Source organism: Puma concolor, chromosome B3 (genome assembly GCF_028749965.1).
Source record: "Puma concolor isolate L17-30 chromosome B3, mPumCon1.1.hap2, whole genome shotgun sequence".
In the NCBI taxonomy this organism is placed as follows: Eukaryota; Metazoa; Chordata; class Mammalia; order Carnivora; family Felidae; genus Puma; species Puma concolor.
In genome coordinates this window covers 31,855,912-31,876,389 of record NC_141672.1, presented here as the reverse complement: position 1 = coordinate 31,876,389, position 20,478 = coordinate 31,855,912, and the positions used below count along the sequence as shown (strand labels likewise).

Here is a 20,478-nt window from a genome sequence, read left to right as displayed (position 1 = left end):
TGGCTTCCCATCCTTGCTTTTCATTTTGACTCCTCACCCTCTCCAAATACACCCACATGAGACCCGACAGCATTTCTGGACCCTGCCTTCCCACCCTGGTCCTGCCGTCTCACCATGGCCGTTGCTGGAATTTCATTCCGCCCACCACCTCCCGGCCCATCACCTATGATCTCCGCGTCCTGAAATCCTCCCCGCTGCCAGCACTTCACTTGGTGCTTTCAGTCAGTAGGCTCATCCCAGGCGCCCCAAATCCCTGTGAAACTGAGCCATATATATAGGCCAGGGATCTCAAATAAGAACTCTCTGCCTTGGCCCAGATGGAACTGTCACTATGCATGGCATCCGTGCAGGCCACTTGGCTCATCCTCGGTTCCTACTTCCGGGAAGCCTTCCTTGGTTTCTCCAGTGCTAACTAATCTCGGGCTCTGCTCACTTAGCAGTTGGCACAAGCCTCTGCTATGGTTCTTACTGCATTTGCCTCCTGGGAACCTCTGCCTGATCCATTGCACCCCAAGGTCTTCCCAGGCAAGGCCTCTGTCTTCCAAAACCTTGACACTGATCATCTTATAGAGTAGTCACTCCACTGGTATTTGCATGATGTCCTAGAATCTTTGCTGCAACTCCAGCAAGTTCAATGGCCAGCCAGACCCCAAAGGGCCCTAGCCGTATACTTCACAACCTTCATCTTCCTCGTGCGGGAACCGAGACCCCACCTCAGGGCTGGGGCACCGTGTTTCTCAGCCTGATTCCTCACGATAATATTTAAAGAAGCACATTTTCAGAAAAATAGGGGAAATTCTTCATCACGTGACCTTGCCTGATGCCCTTCTAGAGCATTCCACTTGGAATAAGAATTCATCCCTCCATTTCCTTTTTTTTTCAAAGTGCCTTCATGCATGTCAGATTACAGCCGGCCTTGAAGAAGGTGGAGCAGACCAGGCTTTAACTTCACGTGGAAGATGAAATAATGAAGGTTCGGAGAGGTGCAGTGATTTCCCAAGGCCACACAGCTATTACTGGCAAAGACAGGACCAGTGCCTAGATCTAACTTTCATCTCTCACCTGTCTGAAATTCCATAGCCCACGATCACTTAGGAATTTTCATCTCCTTTGGAACTGTCTTTCATTAGATCCGTACTGGGAGTCCCGGAGTCCAACACTAGCCCTTCAACCTGATGACAGCCAGAGATTAGAGCCAAAGGTGGCTGTCACAGAGGTGACAGTTCTCCTTCCCTGCCCCTCCGCCATAGGAAACCAAGCTTGGCAAATCTTGACTTCTCTGTAGTGCCGTTTGGGTTACCAAATCTCTGCACATTCTACTTCTGAGGATCTGAGAGGATGTCTTAGCTCAGGCTGCTACAACAAAATACCATGGCCAAGGCGGCTTATAAACAACAGCCATTAATCTCTCTCAATTCTGGAGGCTGGGAAGTCTAAGATCAAGGTGCTGGCAAATTTGGCTCCTGGTTGAGGCCCCAGTCCTGGCTTGCAGACAACTGGATGCCTTGCTGGGTCCTTACATGGTAGCAAGAGAAAGCTCTGGTCTGTCTGCTTCTTTGGGCACTAATCCCATGATGGGGTCTCCACCCTCAGGACCTCATCTCAACCTAATTACCTCCCGAAGGCCACGCCTTCTAATACCACCACATTAAGGCTTAGGGCTTTCGCATATGAATTTGGGTGGTGGAGGACAGATTTGGTCCATAACAGGAGATGTCAGCTCTTGCATCCATAAGCTGCAGAGTGTAGAGCCTGGGTCTCTGTGCCTAAAGGATTTGGTGGAGTAAATGCTGCCATCCAAGGGACAGAAAGTGAAGCCTGAAGTGCTGAGTGCTAATGCTGACGGCAGACATTGAAATAGGAGCACGGTGCCTTTAAGAAGGATGAGGGCACATCTCTGGGGTGGAGCCCGGCCCAGTTACCCAAGCGCTTGGAAGCTGCTAGGACCTGCCCTTGTGGAGACCAGGCCTTGCGGTTCTGATTTGCAGTCCGGGCACCGCTCGGGGCCCCGCTCCCCTGCTTCCCGGCTGCCACACGACTCAGCGTTGGCACCGGTGAGAGCCCTCCCACCCACACACCCACGAGCTCTCTGTGCCGTCTTTCCAAGCCCAGCGCTGACGGCTGTCATTTCCAAACTCTTCTCCAGGCCTTTCTTCTTCCTTTCAAGTTCAGGCCCTTCTCTTCTCTGTTTAAGATCAGCTTCCCCACATTTTCCCTTTCCTGCCGGTGCTGGGGGGAGCAGCTGAAAGTAAGGAAGAAAGCTGGTTTTCCAGGCTGACCTCCCCTGATGAAGATGAGCCCCCCCCAGGCTGCTGGCTGAGCGCATGCTTTGAAGTGTGTGTGTGTGTGTGTGTGTGTGTGTGTGTGTGTGTGTACTGAGCTGGAATCGATGGCTCTCTGGAAAGGAGCAAGGTGTCCAATGCCTGCAGTATTCCGGGTGCACACAGTAAGTGCTCAGCACAGCACCAACTGGCAAGGATTAAGAAACGCAGAGTAAAAGGGGCTCCTGGGGGGCTCAGCTGGTTGAGCATCCAACTCTTGGTTTCAGCTCATGTCACGATCTCACGGTTGTGACCCTGAGCCCCATGTCGGGCTTTGTGCTGAGCGTGGAGCCTTCTTAAAATTCTCTCTTTCTCTCCCTTGTTCGCATGCTCTCACTCTCTGAAAGGAAGACAAGAAAAAAGAAAGAGAAGAAAAGCAGAGTAATGGAAGGAGGAGGACTGGCCTGGGGAGTGGAGACACCTGGCTTCTCTCTCCAACTCCACCTGTAGCTTGTTCACAGCCCCTTGGTGTCGCTAAGCAGCCTCACTCTGTAAGAGGCAAACAACCCCATCTCACCTCCTCCAGCTGACACAAGACCAAGTGAGAGGCGTGATGAGACCTGTTCCTCCAAGGACCAGGGGGCAGAATCAAGATGGGTGGAAGTTACAAGGAGGCAGATTTCAGATCACAATCAGGAAGACATTTCCATTTACCAAAGTCCTTTCTACAGATTCCTAATCACCCAGAAAGCCTTCTCCTCTGGGAACTAGTCGAGCAGCAGACTGGTCATCTGGCAGTGATCCTGCACGGGAGGGACTGAACCCTGAGCCATAAGGCCCCTTTGAAATGGGACAGTCTGCATGTTGGTTTATGTGGAAGGGCTTTGGGAAGAATCAATGTGAGGCTGTAAGTATGTCGATTTTTCCGTGCCGTTTCCAGAAGGCTGGCCAAGTCTTGGGATGGGAGTTGGGTACTAAAAGCCAGGGGAGAGCAAACTGGCAGCCTGGGTTCTGACGTCACAGAAATGCCCTGCCGTTTTCAGCGGCACCTTTTGAGTCGAGAGCTTCTGTGTCTGCAAAGCGCATTGATGGAAGGCACAGGCTCTTCCTGCCTAGGGTCCCAGCGGGCTGACTCCAGTGGGAGTCACCTCCCCGCCCTGCAGAGCCCAGGGCTTCCCTGGCTGTGCCCAGAGTCGCACAGGGAGGAGGGCGATGGTGGGGAGGGCCACTCAACGTGGTGTGCCCTCAAACATGAAATCTGACTCTGCAAAGCTGGTAAGAGATCAGTCCGCCCTGCCCTCCTGGTGCTTCTTAGACTGTGATCAAAGGAAACATTTTCTCCTACCTCTTTCAAAGCCTACCCTTCAGCTCCGACACTGAGAACGTGTTCCACTCTGTAGTGGTCCCTTTGGTAGGATTCTGCTCCAATGCATAAGAATTGACCAAGTGCAGAAGGCCAATTTGGGCGATGGGCTTCTGCCGCCAGTGCCCCCCTCAGGAGCCCCTGCTCTACTCCCCACCGTCCACACCCTCTGGTGTCTGCCTGCCTGTCTCCCATGTAGGGGAGACCATCTCCTTTGACTTGAGGAGGATAAAATGTTTTTGGTAGGGAAAACCAAAGATGAAGGGGATATCAGACATCCTTTTTTTTTTTTTTTTTTTTTTTTTTAAGCTGGTCCTATAGACTGGTGGAGAACCCAGCTTGGGGGCAGGGGTGGGGAGGGAGGGCAGAGCCTTGGGGCTCAAGGAGATGGGTCAGGAAACCTGAACACAAGTGTAACTGCTCTTTGGGACTCGAAAGAAGATGCATGGCTGGGGGGGGGGGGGGGTGTGGTGGGTAGGGTGAAAGGGCCCCAGACCCCTCTGGCGCCCTGAGGTCCAGGCAGATTAGGGACATCTGAGCCCCCCCCCCCACCCCCCACTGATATGCCCACTGGGGATACCGGCAGGGGAGCGGGGCACCACAGAAAAACATTGGGAGCCCTTGGGAGGTAGGGGAGGGGAGAGGAAAAGCCCAGGCTGGTTTGAGAAGCAGTTAAGGAAGGAGAGTAACCAGAGTGGAACACAGATTTGGTCTCATTAGGGTTTTGTTGTTGTTGTTGTTGGGGTTTTTTATGTGAGAGTGACAGAAACGTGTTTACAGGCTGAGGAGGAACTCACAGAAAGGCAGAAGTTGAGCAATCAGGACAAGGGAGATCATTGATGGATCAAAGATACAGGGAGGGCAGGAAAACAGGAAATGGGAGGGGAAAGGCAGGAGAGAGGTGGGGGCCCAGCGCTGGCCTTTATTCCACTACGACCTGGAAGGGAAGGTTGCTCACAGCCCCGTCTGCGGCCAGGGTCTTGGGGAAGTGGGAAATGGTCGCTTTGTGAGGCTGAGGGGCCTCTGGGCCCCCCGCCCCAGTGTAAGCCTCAGCTGGGAACAGGGGACACGAGGGGAGATGGCCGGAGAACCACAAGTGGGCCTGGAGAGTGTAGACATTCACCTACCCAGGCGGAGGGGGTGGGGGAGGCTGGTCTGAAGACCCAGGACGCCCTGCCCTGGCTCTGTGCCTAAGGCGGTGACGATAGGACATTGGGCACACAGGAAACTTCGGATTTCCACTGACTGCTTGGTGGAGCCAGTGGAAGCTCATTTGCCTGGCTGAGGAGCTGACGAAGGTGGGGAAAGCTGGCTGGAGACTCACCGCTGTTCTTGGGAAAAGCAGAGCCTGTTATCAACGGCACTACCCTCTGCCTGGAAGAGCAGATATTCAAGGCAAAGCAAATTGCCCACGGCCCATCAGATTGTTCCCTGGGGAGGCAGTGGCCAGTGGAAACGATGAGAATTCGGTGTTCAGGAGCCCAGCCTCACTCTGCCTCTGACAGCTGTGGGACTTCGTTGAGGTCATTGCAACCTCTGGCCTCGGTTTCCCCTTCTTCTCGGGGGTATATTTCTGGCCAGCTGGGAGGGAGGGAGGGCAGCTCCACGTCATCCAGTGAGGGAGCAGCTTCAGAGGAGTTAGACCTTTCCAGAAAGTTCAGGAAGAGCGTCAAGAGGGAGGTTCTCCCCTCCTCTCCCCACCCCACTGGAAGCACAGATATCCCAGTCTGTGTCCCCATCACACGCAGCCTCCCGTCTGCCCCTTGTCGCATGCCCCAGCGCTCGCACAAGCTTCTGTTGCTGCTGTCCCCAGCCCGGCTCCCAGGGCCGCTCCGAGCAGGCCGTGCTCGCTGGTGCGGTGGCTGCACCCAGCACAGAACCAGAGCGGCCCCGACTCACTGGCTGCAGGCAGCTTGTTCTCTGCCCCCTACGGTGACTGGGATTGATTTAGCCTGTTTCCGTGGCAGCACCAGCTGCATCTGCTTCCCCAAGAGCCTGAGTGAGTCACGGCCACCCACGCTAACCCTTGGCACAGCACAGCCCCACCAGGAGCACGGATAGTAAGTCAGCAAGAAGATGGCAGGGCACTTTGCACCGTCTGGTGGCTTCCTGCGCTGGGTCCCAGGTCTGGTGCAGATAGTGCACTGGGCGCAGGGCCCTGGGCGGGGCTCACCCACCCAGAAACCTGGCAGGTCTGCCCATGAGAGAAGTTAGAGAGCAGCTTCAACTGACTCCAGAGGGGCCCATCTTGGCGGCGGTCAGCAGCTGCAAGGCCTTATGGGAGAGCACTGCAAGTTTTCGGACTCTCAGTCCAGTGCTCTTTCCACTACCCAATGACCCGCTCTCAAACGTGTTTTTCACGGCCACCTCTGCACCCAGATCGGCCCCAGGTTCCTCCTGGCTCCCATCCGGGGGCCTGCCTTGATGACACACATCTGCCCTTCCCTCTGGTCAGTAGCCCTCAGCCGGGACTCAGGCAAATTCTCAGCCCCCACCCCGGATGTACTGCAGCAGAAACTCCGGAGGTGAGGGCTGACAGTCTGTGTTCGCACCGGCCCTCCAGGTGGTGCAGATGCCCGCCGAGTTTGATCACCCCTGGTCTAAGGAATGGGTCTGAAGCGGTGTCTTCCTGACCCCGGGAGGAAGGGAGCGTTATGGTCCCTATCTCTGTCCTCAGAGCACAGCTGCAAGGGTCTCTCGGTTTTGTGTGAGCCACACTGGGGGGCTTGGGTAGGCGAAGACCCCAATGGCTCCAACTCTGGGGTCCTAGAGTTTTCCTAAATCATGTCCTTCCTCTAGATGGTTTGTGTCCCATGGTGAGAAACTGGTGCTTTTTTTCCTTTGTGGAAAAGGGCAGCACTACCTTCCTCACCGGGCAGAGGACCTCGTGGGGAGAAGGGAACCCACCCATTGGAAATGAACAACCCTGCCATGGTGGCCAGGCCCAGGACCCGCAGAAGTACCTTCCCGAAGAGCTGAGGGATTCCAGCTGAGGCAAAAGCCCAAAAATACTTACCGATGTGCATTATTTTTTGGTCTATCAGCCGCCCCCCCCACCTTTTTTTTTTTTAACGTTGTCTGATCACCTCTGTGCCAGACCCAATAAAGGACCCAGAGGCCTGAACTTCAAAGAGCTTACAGGAGGGTGGGAGCATTAGAATAGTTTAGGCCATGCCCAGGGAGCAAAAACCCCCAAAGTCTCAGTGTCTTAACATAACAAAGGCTTATCCTGCAAATGATTCCTATGAAGGTCTGCTCTGCTCCACAGAATCGCTCAGGGGCTCGGACTTCTGGCTACCTTGGTCACTGCAGCAGGAGGAGACAAAGCTGGAGGGGGCGTCAAGCACCCGCCCAGAAGTGAATCCCGGCACTTCTGGCATCTCACCGAACGGAATTAGTCACGTGGCCTCCTCAAGGAGGCGCATGCAGGAAGCATATGCAGAAAGGAGAGAAAAATGGATAGAGTCTGACATTATGAGACGTAAGTACATGGAGAAAGACCGCTCATTTATTCATTTGCTTACTCTTCAATCAATCTTGACAGACTGTTTACCACACATCAGGCGTCTGGCCAGACCCTGGGGATAGCGTGTCCCCAGGGCAGCTGGTCTCCCGCAATCCAGGGAGTGCCATTAACATTGTATTCTGCAGGAATAGCTCCCCCCACACCCAGTGGTGTGACGCAGGACCCCTGCTTTGATTCTCTTTGTTTATGTTCTGTCACTATTACCTGTCTTCCACACCAGAAAGAAAACTCTGAGAGCAGGGATTTTTATCTGAGTTGCTCGCTGCTCCATTTCTAGAGCTGAACACAGTGCCTAGGGGGGCTTTGTCAGTACTCGTTAAGTGAATGATTCAGCATGGATCGTTATCAACTGTTTCCCACCAATCCCTGCCTGCGAGGAGCTTACGATCTGTGTCAAGAGTGGTATAAACAATTGACTAAAGTCTAAAAAGAAGTTTCAGGGCAGATCGAGTGAAACACGTGTCAGGTAAAAGGTGGGCTATATAGCTTGGGGACACAGAGAGGCAAAAGGTCATTTGCAGCACAGGTGAGGTCGGGGAAGCTGGCAGACGAAAAACAAAGGTGCAGGGAGGTCAAGGGGCCCGACAGAGGGTGGGATGCAAAGCGGGTGGGAGGACCCTGCCATACCTCTTGGTCTGGGGTTTTCTCTTCTCCCCACATTAGTAACTGGAATCTTTATGCAGCAGTTTGTTTTTCCAGTAGCCTCCGTGTGGAACCACAGCTTCTCTGGAAGGCTCCAAGCCCCCCAGGCTCAGAACTTGGTTCCCTTTCGGAGTTTCCTGCCCATCTGGCAGGAGACGGGGGATCATCTAGCCCTCCCTGCCCTGCTCTGCCTCGAAGCACTTTCCCCCACGCCTGCTGCCCAGACAGCCTCCCAGAGGCAGTAGCCAGCCAGAGGGGCATCTGCGGAGAGGCTGGGAAGGCTCCACCTCAGCAAGGCTGGGCAGAGGATGGTTGAGCCAGAACCTTCCCTGCAGGCGAGAATGGGGTTCATTGTTTTCACTTAAGCTCGCAGTGAAAACAGTGACAGAAGTTTCCCATCTGGCTTCCAAAGCGCTTTTGAAACCATTCTACCTACGGCAAGTCCATTAATTTTGCAGGGGCTCTAAAGACAAGGCACTTTCCGCCATTCAGGCTTTGTCACTCACTCCATCCCCACGGCTGTCTCCCTCCTGCTTCTCTGCCCTTTCCTCTCTTGCCTGCCCTCCTTCCCTCCTGCAAACCTCTCCCTGACCAGCAGGCAAGCATTGCCCGAGGGCCTGCTCTACATCAGGCCCCCGCTTGGTGTTGGAGATTCCTGGAGGAGCAGGACGAAGGCAGAACGTCAGGGGAACTTCGTGTGAAATGGCTGTGGCCCAACCACCACACCTGCCCGTGATACCTGCTTTCACCTGTTCCACCTTCTGCCCGCGCCCTCTCACAAAACAGCTGCCTTCCTCGGATTCCCCACGTGCACCCCGCAGTGAGCCAAGAGTTCGCGTGCATTCTTTCCTTTCATTTTTCACATCAGGGAGATTGTATTCGCATGGCCATTACCTAGATAGGGAGATTAAGGCTCAAAAGGTTATAGAAACTGTCCAAGGTCCCACAGCTAAGAAATGCCCAGCTGGGGTCCCTCCCAGTTTCTTACTGTGCCGCGCTGTCTCCACCGAAACTCGGCAGTTGACCGTCTGCGCTCAGAACAGAGAAATGGCTAGAACTTTAGCACTATCGCTACCACCCCTTCCTTTTGAGAGTTAGCTTAAAAAAAAAAAAAAAGTCTAGTGATTTTTTTTTTTTTCCCCCTAAAGACCGGGGATTAGAGATCAATGTCTCCTCATATCCCTGGCGTTTTAAAACCTGGATGTTTTGACCATTTCTCTACCCCCTAGACAGTAGGAGAAGCCTTTCTGACCCTGCCACTTTAGCTTTCTGGTCCAACACAAGGGCTGTGGCCTCTGCCTCAGGACTCATTCCTGGAGTTCCAGAAACTGCACGGGGCCTGGGCTGTCTTTTCACATCTTGGGGGGGGGGGGTGCGGTTCGATGGTCTGAGAAGTGACTGGCACTGCTGGTCTACTGGCAGGCTTCACTCGTGTCCTCTTTTCACCCCATCATCCCCTGGGAAGGGCAGGAAGTGGCAAAGACCCCCGTGGAGGTTTCTGAGGGGTCGCCTCTGGGAAAACGGGAAACCCTGGAGGGCCGACTACGGGTTGCCGTGTGATTTGTACGTTGCATGTGGTCTTCAAGCATTCTCATAAACTAGCCAAATATCTACAGCTGGGTCCACAGCAAGACTTAGTTATTGTGGTGTTTGAGGCTGTCAAGTCTTGATTTGATTTGGGGGGTCATATTTCACCACGCTCACCCGCTCCAGCCAGCTCCAAGTCCCTACCCCAGAAGTATGGGGAGAAGAGGAAGTTGGTGGGGGGGGAGGGGGGGAGTAACGACTCCCCAGGTGGTCTTTTCGTGTCACCCAGCTCTCCCAGACAGTTTTGGTGCTGACTGCCTCCGGGAACACTGACTCTCCCCCCTTTCTTCTCATTTCACTCCTCCATCAGTACTCTGCAAAACCTTCACACTGAGCTTTGTCTCGAAGATAGCCTTCGAAGCAGTAATCAGGCCTCCATTAACTACAGCAGGAAGGGGGGCAGCTGTGGAACTAAAGGCATGCATCTGGGGATTCAGGAAGCATTGGGGAACCCACCAGCACCTGGTAAAGCTTGGGACCCGGGCCAGGTACAGGGTAAGGACCCCAGCACCTAAGGAGTCCGGTTCTAGAAAGACTGAGTTACTGAGGCAGGCTACCAAAGTGGGGACTCATGTGGTACAGGGTGAAGAACATTACCCAGCTTTAGCAGTCCATGCAGGGATTTGTTATCACATCCATGGCTTGTTTTCTAGAGCTGAGGCTTAATAATATCTGAGTCCCAGAAGCAAGAGTAACTCTATGCTAAGTGGCAGGAAATTAAAGTTGAACCATTGACGTCTCTCCAGCTAAAGTCAGGCATACCAGACCCATAATTTTGTCCGCCCATCTCCCCCCATCCCACCCCACCCCCAGGTGGTGAACCCTCTGCCCAGTTACCTTTCCCCCCCGACCCCACCTAAGCATGGCTTCTACAGAATCATCAACTGTTTTGTATAACATAACCTTTCCCCCTTGGCCCCAGTTAACCAGTCCAAGGGGAACATCTGACCAAAGATAGGCCGACGAGGGCCCTTCCTCGAGATATTTAACTTGGGAAGCATGGTGACTTCAGTAGACCCCATCAATGCCCAGTACATATACCCTCACCTTTACTCTCTGTTCTGACTTCATATGATGAATTTTCTTTAATGGATTCTCTTCTGCAATCCATTGGCCAAAAGATTCTCCGAATGGGTAATGTGCCATTGGTAATCTGATGTGCTCCTTTTTCACTTAGGCCCAAAAGCCAAAAGATCAAGAATTTTGTCGTTTTCTTCATTGGGTTTCACACAGCTTCTTTTGGAGCAGTCAAAAGATTCTTGCTTCATTTTGAAGCCAAAGGGTTCCTTTCAACACTACAGCTCTCTCCCCAGCCTCCAGAATCTTTCCTGAATCCAGAACCGCTGAGTGGCCCTTTTTATATCAGATACTGGGCCAAACCTTCCCTGATTTCAGTTAAACTCCTTAAGCTAGGAATTAGGTGAACATGGAGTAAGCTGTCTTTTTAAAGAAACAGACTGATTCTGACCTAGAACCATATTTAGCTATTTTTGTGCCATGCGTTTATTTCATTTAGTAGATTGTAAACTTCTGTTACTGTTTTGTTAGTTTGAGAGAGTGCGTGCAAGTTGGGGGGTGGGGTAGAATGAGAGAGAATCTTAAGCAGGCTCCATGCTCAGGGAAGATCCCTGGGATCATGACCTGAGCTGAAATCAAGAGTTGGACGCTCAATCGACTGAGCCACCCAGGCATCCCTGTAAACTTTTGGAGAAGTGTTGGATATCTTTGTTTCCCTTGGCTCCTAACACTTAGTCAATATTCAATAAATCTGAGTTCAATACATAAATGAATCATTCAATCACATTCCTTATGTTAAATATAAAATTCATGATTCAAGTATCATTAATCAAATAGATAAACCCATAGGATACATTTTAAAGTGTACTGTTATATATACTAGAGGGGTTTTAAAATAGACTCCAATATTGGGGCGCACGGATGCTTCAGTCAGTTAAGCGTCTGACTCTTGATCTCAGCTCAGGTCATGGTCTCACAGTTTGTGGGTTTGAGTCCCCGTGAGGCTCTGCACTGAGAGCGTGGAGTCTGCTTGGAATTTCTCTCTCTCTCTCTCTCTCCCCCCTCCCCCCCCCCGCTCCTGTGCATGCACTCTTGCTTGAAAATAAATACTGGAAGAAATAAAAATTAAATAGACCCCAATGTTAATAAAATTGAGCAAAACAAATTGGTACTTTTACATATAGCACAGGGGCACAGAAATTCCTACCGCCTTGAAGGTGAGAGGAAATTGGAGGGCCCAGGCGAGAAAAAATATGCTATAAATTTATATCTTTGAGGGGCACCTGGGTCGCTCAGTCGTTTCAGCCGCCGACTCTTGATTTCGGTTCAGGTCATGATCTCACAGTCATGAGATCGAGCCCCGCATCGGGTTCCAAGCTGAGCATGGACATAGAGCCTGCTTAAGATTCTCTCTCTCCCTCACCCTCTGCCCCTTCTCTGCTTGTGCTCTCTCATGAATTAATTAACACCTTGATTCTACTTGTAGGCTGGTGACCTGGGTGAGGTGCATACACACGTATGGATGAACACATAGGATTCTGGGCAGCTCAGTGGAAGCACAGAGGTGGGGAGAGACCCTTTGCTCCTGACTGCCTCTCCACGCCTCAAGTGTTCCCAACTATACCCTGCTTTAGAATAGGTCAGATTGCTAGAGGATACCGTTTTTCTGGCCCGCCCAGCACCTATCCCCCCCCCTCTTCTGGTAACAGCACCCTGATTTTCTGCTGGGGAGCCACTCTTCCTCTACTGTCCATGCTGGTGACCTCATACTCCTGCTCTGGAAGTGGACACATGTCCCTGTCCCGGCCAAACGGTGGGTTCCATCTCCCTGGCCACAGTGTTGACTTAAGAGGAGCCCTACCAGTCAGCTCAGGCTAGGTGGCTGGAATAGAGCAAAGAGGGACTCTTTCCCACGGGCTGAGCCCAGAGATTCGGGGTGAAGTGGGGAGAGGAGGGGCACCGAATGGGGAGTTGGTGCCTGAGAATAAAACCGACCCGGGGTGGTCAGTTTGAGCCCGGGGCGGCTCAAATTCTGCTCAGTTGAGCGCCCAAGCCGAGAACCTCCCTATTCTCAAGCCAGATTGAGTGGGTTCTTAATGCAACAGAGAATCCCATGGATGAACACAACTGCTGATGGTCCTGGCAATCAGAGCGGGGAACGAAGGGAGAGAGGGCCCTGCCAGAGTCACGTCACTGTGGTGCCAACCTGGACGGGCTCCACTTCCGTGCCTTCCCCATTCTCTCCCCTGACGGCATCTCACACGCAGGCAGTAGTCCTTGAGAGGCTGCCTGCAAATCCCAACAGCCCCGAGGGCCCCTGGCTTCCCTCTCCCCTTCCTGCAAAGGCACCAGTGTAGCCGGCGGGGAAGGGGTGGGTTTCCTGTGAGGGCACTTAAATGGCGTTCAGAGCCATTTTTAGACTTTTTATTCTATAGACCAGAAAATTGCTGAAATTAGGAGACATTTGAAGTGGCTGTTCATCAAGCCCAGAAGCGATTTCTGCTGCCGCTATATTTAAAAGCCCAGCAGCAGGTTGTTTGGGCTTATGTCTTGCTGTTATGTAATAAACATAATGTTAAGCTTTGGAAGCCCCGCACGATGGTTGAGAAGAAGGAAAACAGCAGCCTCACAGCAATGCGTGCCCTGGAAATGCTTTGTAGAGGCTGGGGAGAAGGCAATAGAGCTTTCCGTGTTAAATAGTGTTAAAAATAACAGCGTGTGCACCGCAGATCTTAAGTACTATGTAAATTCCCAAAGGAAACAGTAGAAAAGAAAAGAAAATGGAAAGGAAGTGGTGTATTAATGTAAGGGGGAAATGTAATCAACAACCAAATAGCTGTTTTTAACAGGACAAAGGAACTCAGGTGTGGGCTGATCTGTTGTAGGAAAGGAGATTGTATTAGTTTTCTCTGCTGTGTAACAAATGACGATTGGCCTCATGGGCTTGAGACAGTGCAGCTTTATTATCACACAGGTCCGTAGGCGAGACCTCCAGCCATGGAGTGGCCGTTTTCTCTACTCAGGGTCTCGGGAGGCTGAAATCAAGATGTCGGCAGAGGAGCCACATCTGAAGCATGGAGTCCTCTTCGGAGCTCATGTGGCTCTGGACAGAATTTAGGTGCCTTTGGTTGTAGGACTGAGGCTCCCATTTTCCTGTTGGTTGTCACCGGGCACTGCCCTCAGCTCCCAGAAGCCTCCCACATCTCCTCACCATGTGGCCCCTTCTACAGGCTCTCTCACAACATCAGCTGTTAGCTACTTCAAGGCCCCAGCAAAACCACTCTCATGCTTCCAGTCTTTCTGACTTCTTCCATCTCTGACCTCTACACTGTCTTTTAAGGGGCTCACCTGATTAGGTCAGGCCCACCCATCTCCAGGAAGGAGCTACACAGGATATACACCCTGCGGGGGCAGGAATCTGGGGGGCTATCATAGAATTCTACCTCAGTGATCAAACTTTTGCACAAAAGCAGAACCACAAAACATGTAATCTTAATACACTTCTGTTATGGACTGAAAGTTTATGTCCCACCAACATGTAGTTTTGTGCCCCCATTGTGATGGTATTTGGAACAGGGGGCTTTCAGGAGGTGATTAGGTCTAGACAAGGTCATGAGGGTGAGGCCCCCACAGTGGGAATGGCATCCTTATGAGAAGAGGTGGAGAGGCCAGAGTTCTCTCCTTCCACCATGCAAAGACAGGGAGAAGACAGTCATCTTCAAGCCAGGAAGAGAGCTCTCACAAGGAACTGAATTAGCCAGCACCTTGATCTTGGACTTCCAACCTCCAGAATCGTGAGACATAGATGTCAGTCTGTGGTATTTTGTTATAGCAGTCTGAATTTGACTAAGACAACTACAATACTGAAGGTCCCATTAATTTACCTCAATAGGAGCCTTCTAGAAAACAAGTTCTTCAGAGGCTGTGAAAACATCCAATATCTGGGGTTTTCCAATGAATGCGTCCTTCCCTGTACACCTCATGTGTTTATTCATTCAACACGTGAGCTCCTATTCTCTTGACATTGTGCTTGACCCCAGGACCGGGCTTCTTCTTCCCTCCCACCCACAGCATAGGGCTGAACCACTCACTAAAATCTGATTTGCCATCTTGTAGGTTGTTTAGAATTCCTCTCATCTGGCTCTATTCCGGGCTCTGGTGGGGGGGCGGGGCTTGACTCAAAGGAGGATTGAACCCAGCGATCTCAGCCCTAGAACAGAGCCCAGGAAAGGAGACCACCCCCAAGACCTCTTGCTCAGGGTCTTTCAGTCTCTTTTAGGCTCTTGTGATGAACCTTTCTCCACTCACTGTTCTCCACTTCCCTGCCGAGCGGGAAAACGAGCCCCATGTGAAAGCAGTTTTGGGACTGGGAGTCCCGCCATATCCTTGTTCAGGTTAAATTCACTTAAGTAACTGAGAACAGACAGAGTTAGATTTCCTAGGGCATTTCTTTACGCTGAGTGCTTAACCAGGAAGGATGTTAAACAGGCTACTGAGCTGAGGGCAAATAGGTGTGACCAGTTCCCCAACCTCAGTCACAGAAGGGACTTGAGGGATTGGCCCTTGGGGGTCCCATGTGTCTCCACAACCTAGATCTGCATCTTCTAGAATTCTTTGCACAATAGCAGACCTATTGTGAAGACTTCCCTGATCCCCACCCTCATGCCCCAAGCCAGTAAGATGTTTACTTCCAGCACCAGAAGAAGGAGGGGTGTGGCAGAAATGGGAGACATGCTAACCATAACTAACCTAAGTCAGATTGCCGGGCTGGCCACTAACCAGAGCTCTGCCTTGCCCTCTGGGGACAACATAAACACAAGGCTGGATCTCCACACAGTAGTCTGAAGGGTTAGAGCTCTGATTCAAAGTTAGCCATGCCCCCTCTGATGCTATTTTCTATTCCTCCCTTTGCAGAAGAGGTGCCTTGGTATAGACAACAAAAAGACCTCTCTACCACCTGTCAGAACTGAAGGGGGTAGCTTAATTTCTCTCAACTTCCATTTCCTCATCTGAAAACATAGGGGTAATTATACCTGGCTTACAGGATCGTTTTTGAGAACTAGAAATTATATACCTGGCATTGTGCTTGGAAAACTACCACCCCTTTAAGAAAGGGTTACTCCTTGGGGCGCCTGGGTGGCGCAGTCGGTTAAGCGTCCGACTTCAGCCAGGTCACGATCTCGCGGTCCGTGAGTTCGAGCCCCGCGTCGGGCTCTGGGCTGATGGCTCAGAGCCTGGAGCCTGTTTCTGATTCTGTGTCTCCCTCTCTCTCTGCGCCTCCCCCGTTCATGCTCTGTCTCTCTCTGTCCCCAAAAAATAAATAAACGTTAAAAAAAAAAATTTTAAAAAAAAGAAAGGGTTACTCCTGCTGTTACTGTTATCTCTGGCTCTGGGTATATAGTTTTTATGGCTCTGCCTCCTCAGCTAGGCTGTGAGTTTGAGATCAAAGATGACATCTTTACTGCTGCTGACAATTATAGTACCTGACAAAGAGGAGGTGCTCAGTCGGGGAATAAGTGTCGAGACTCTGGAATTTGAGCAAGGGGCAGCAGCCACTAGGAGCTAAGAGTCTCCTGCAGACAATAGGTCTGCAATTTTACTCTATTTTCTGGGTCAACGGTTCTCAAATTCTTTGTATTCAGGACACAGCCAAAGAAACAGACATATTCAGACACTTGTGAGTCAGCAATAATTGTAACTCTCTCTTTACTACTGAAGAACAATGTCTCTCGATATCTGTGAAAGCGATCGTGTGGTCCCACCATTTATTGGGATGCCTCTGATTGACCCTGTGGTTGGGTAGCTTACTTCCCTGACCTCCCTCACTAATGTGCACAAGAATTCTCACATGGTCAATTAACCACCATATTTCTTGGTCACTGGCTTGACAACACAACTTCCACTTTTTCACAGCACTGTAGGCGGTAGCTATGGTGGAATGGCCTGCCAGTCTCAGGCAGGCACTTCGCCATTGTCCTTGGAATTTTGGGGATTGAACTTTACAATTTTTATTTGTCAACAATCCTGAAGGTCCTTGACATGTAACCGTTTGTAAATCATTTCGCTAAGATGCCAATTTTTAAAAATTAGTTTATTATACAACTAACACATGAGTATATAAATACATATATACACTGCAGAATGCTCTTACAATAGAGAAATACACAGAGGAAAAACCTGTAGATGTCTTCCTCTTTTTGTATCAGTCAGAAGAAGTCATGTTATACTACAGTAACAAACACTCCCAAATCTCAGTGGCCTTGTAGCCACAAATGTTTATTTCTTGTTCACATTATGCATTTTTTATGAGTCTGCTACAGCTGTGTCTCTTGCCCTCCTCACTCCAGAACCAAAGCTGATGGAAAAACCTAACTCTGTCTGGAGCATTGTCAATCTCATGCCAGAAAGAAAAAGACAAGGCCAATGGTGCCCTGACTTCCAGAACTCTGTACAAAAGTGACCAATGTCACTTCTTTGACTAAAGCAAGTCGTATGGCCATTCCAGAGGTCATCAGCATGGGGATAACCTTACAGAGAGGAGCATGACAAAGGAAGAAACTGGAACTTTTGGTGAATGAGAACCTGTCTCCACCACCTCTTCCTAGGATGACTTCTTTCCCAGAGGTAACTGCTCTCAACTGTTCAATCCCTTTTCTTACGTATTTCAATTTCTATTTATTTATACTTATATAGAGAGAGGCATACACATTAACATGGAATAGTACCCATATTTCTCTGAAACTTTCTCTGTTCATTTAATATGTCTCAGATACCTTTCCATTTCTGCACCTAAAATCTACCCCACTCTTTCTAACAACTGTATGGCATTTCATGCCATAGTATCTTTACATTCTTGGTGTACTTTTGGATATTTTCAAAATTGTTTGCTATTATAAAGCCGCGATAATTATCCTTATACATGCACATGTATTTGTGCACACGTGTGTTTCTGAATAACAGGTTTCTAGAACTAAATTGTTAAAATAGAGCGCGTGTGCGTTACAACTTTAGTATTGCCAGTTTGCCTTGAAAAATGCCTTCATCAACACACACAGCCATCAGCAATGTAAAAGTTCCTGATTTTCTGAATCCTCAACGACTCAATATTATCAAACTTTTTGTTGATCTGATGAATTGTAAAAGTGGTAGTTCCTTATTTTCCGGTATTTAATGCATTTCTCTCTTTATCGATGAGGTTGGGTATTGCTTGCATTTACCATCTGATTTCACATTTTTTCTGTTGTGAATTATCTGTTTCCATTCTTTGCCTGTTCTCTAGTGGTTGTTTTTTCCTTCACATTTGAAAGAGCTATTTGATATATTTTCTCAATAGTAATCCTTTGTCTGTACCACTGGTTGTAAATACAAACATCTCTTATTTACCATCAGGAGCTTTCTTTTTTTTTTTTTTTTAAATATTTATTTATTTTTGAGACAGGGAGAGACAGAGCATGAATGGGGGAGGGTCAGAGAGAGAGGGAGACACAGAATCCGAAACAGGCTCCAGGCTCTGAGCTGTCAGCACAGAGCCTGACGCGGGGCTCGAACTCACAGACCGCGAGATCATGACCTGAGCCGAAGTCGGATGCTTAACCGACTGAGCCACCCAGGTGCCCCCATCAGGAACTTTCTTTAAAAACCAGACACTGATGTTAAATGGTAAATGGTAAATGTAAAATGTAAAAGCAGGCCCTCTCCTATCAATTCAACACTACTAACCAGTTTCCTACCACACAGAAAAATGTCAATATGTGTAATATACCAGCATGTCAGTTGCACGAAACGAAACATTGCTTCCTGATGACCAAATGGTGAATACGACTTTTAAGGGATATTTACATGTGTATAGTCACATGGCCTGAGTATCGTTGATAGCTGACTCAATCCCTTTGTTGACATTGGGCACTTTCCACAATATTTGCATGTGATTCTGACATTCTTTCCGAATGGAAAGTTACTAGAGAACTCCCCCCTTCCAACACCGCTTTGTTTAAAATGTTATATTGAGGGCACCTAGATGGCTCAGTTGGCTAAGCATCTGACTCTTGATTTCAGCTCAGGTCACGATCTCACTGTCGTGAATTGAGCCCCATGTAGGGCTCCAAGCTGAGCATGGAGACTGCTTAAGATTCTCTCTCCTTCTCTCTCTACCCCCTCCCCACTTGTGCACATGCTCTCTCTCTCTCTCTCTCAAAACTTAAGTTCAAATTTTAAAATGTTCTATTGAATTTAGGGGATGTACAAATAAAACTTTCTATATAAACCTTGCTCCAAAGCACGATGTATTGGAGAGCGACATTATGCTCTGTGAAGTCTGAGTGTCACAGCTAGGGGGGGTTCTTCTGAGGAAAACTTTCCTGGGAGATTCTTCTCATAACTAGAAGTTGACCACCCTCTACCCATTTCTTTCCCTGTCCCTAGCAACCACCATTCTACTGTCTGTTTCTGTGAGTTCAGCTTTTTAGATTCCGCATACAAGTGAGATCATATAGTGTTGGTCTTTCTATGTCTGGCCTGTTTCACTTAGTGTAACGCCCTTAAGGTCTATCCATGGTGTCACAAATGGCAGGATTTCCTTCTTTTTATGACTGAATAATATTCCAGTGTGTGTGTATACCACATCTTCTCTATTCATTCATCTGTCTACGGACATTTAGGTTGATTCCATGGCTTGACTATTATCAATAATGCTGCAGTAAACACAGGGGTGCATATATCTTTTCAAACTAGTGTTTTCATAGTCTGCATAAATACCCAGTAGTGGAATTACTGAGTCCTATGGTAGTTCTATTTTTAATTTTTTTGGGAACCTCCATACTGTTTTCCACAGCGGCTGCACCATTGTTTATAATTTTGTTCACGGCCTCTTTCGTCGTTGCGCGATTTGCCATTCTCCTGTCCTCAAATTTGTCATTATTTTGTTTAAGGTTGCTGGGTTTGGAGTCTTGCTTTAAGTGACTTTCCTTATCTTCCAGTGTTATTTTTTTAAGTCACCTGCATATACATATATTTTAAGATTGTTAATTTTGTTTTACGCCTGGCTCTTTAGTCACAAGGAATTAATTATTGGGGAAGATGGGAGGTGAAGGAGGTCCACCTTTCCTCTGTCCCCAAAGCAGGCAGCATATCGGCCCAACACCTTTCTCCCACTGGCTTGAAATACACCATACATTAAATTCTCAGCATTTAAAAAAGTGTATTCTGGGGCGCCTGGGTGGCGCAGTCGGTTAAGCGTCCGACTTCAGCCAGGTCACGATCTCGCGGTCCGTGAGTTCGAGCCCCGCGTCGGGCTCTGGGCTGATGGCTCAGAGCTTGGAGCCTGTTTCCGATTCTGTGTCTCCCTCTCTCTGACCCTCCCCCATTCATGCTCTGTCTCCCTCTGTCTCAAAAATAAATAAAGGTTAAAAAAAAAATAAAAAATAAAAAAATAAAATGTATTCTGTATCTTCAGGCACCAAATTTTACAATGCAGCCTGTGTGTAGGAGTGCAAATGTTGGGGAGCATTTACTCTACTAATCTACTCTACTACTAATCACCAGCATCTGTGCATCAACACAGGCATTCTCTGCTCATCGTACTCACTGTCACACAGGTAAAAACTTTTTTATGTGACAAACTATTCTGAGAGCAAGACAACTGCTAATGATGCATGGCAAGGGGTCTAAGTGAAATACCATTGCAAATAACGAGTCCTGTCGTAATAAGATCACGGAAGTTGCTAAGGGGTCATTTTCAGAATGCATTTTACTTAGGACCTTTATTGATATGATGCTGTTGAAGAATTCAAGGATTGAATAGCTCTGGGCTGAGTCCCTGGAAACATTCAGGTTCTACTGTGTTGGGAGCTTCCTGGGTCCCGGAGATTCTCCTGCAGCTGTTACCACCTCAGGGCTGGTCGGGGTTGAGACTTCTCCAGGTGTTTCCATCCCACATGCTTTGTGACGGGGAAGGCTGCCCTCTCTTGCCTTCACCGCTTTCTGTCCCCATCAGTCGCTCCTCATCCCAGGGCAGTCTGAGTGCCCCTTCTCCACGCCTCCAAAATGCCTCCTACAAATCTAGTCTAAGAAGTTTGAAGACGCGG

The 20,478-nt window shown here is 49.5% G+C and overlaps 1 long non-coding RNA gene across 1 annotated transcript; it reads left to right on the top strand.

Annotated features, from left to right (window-relative positions):
- Nucleotides 1-1,945: 1,945 nt before the first annotated feature.
- On the top strand, nucleotides 1,946-20,117 carry LOC147579850 (uncharacterized). Its single transcript, XR_015251834.1, has 5 exons — nucleotides 1,946-2,054; nucleotides 2,669-3,168; nucleotides 6,893-7,105; nucleotides 16,744-17,020; nucleotides 19,848-20,117. It is a non-coding gene; the product is annotated as an uncharacterized LOC147579850 (long non-coding RNA).
- Nucleotides 20,118-20,478: the final 361 nt, after the last annotated feature.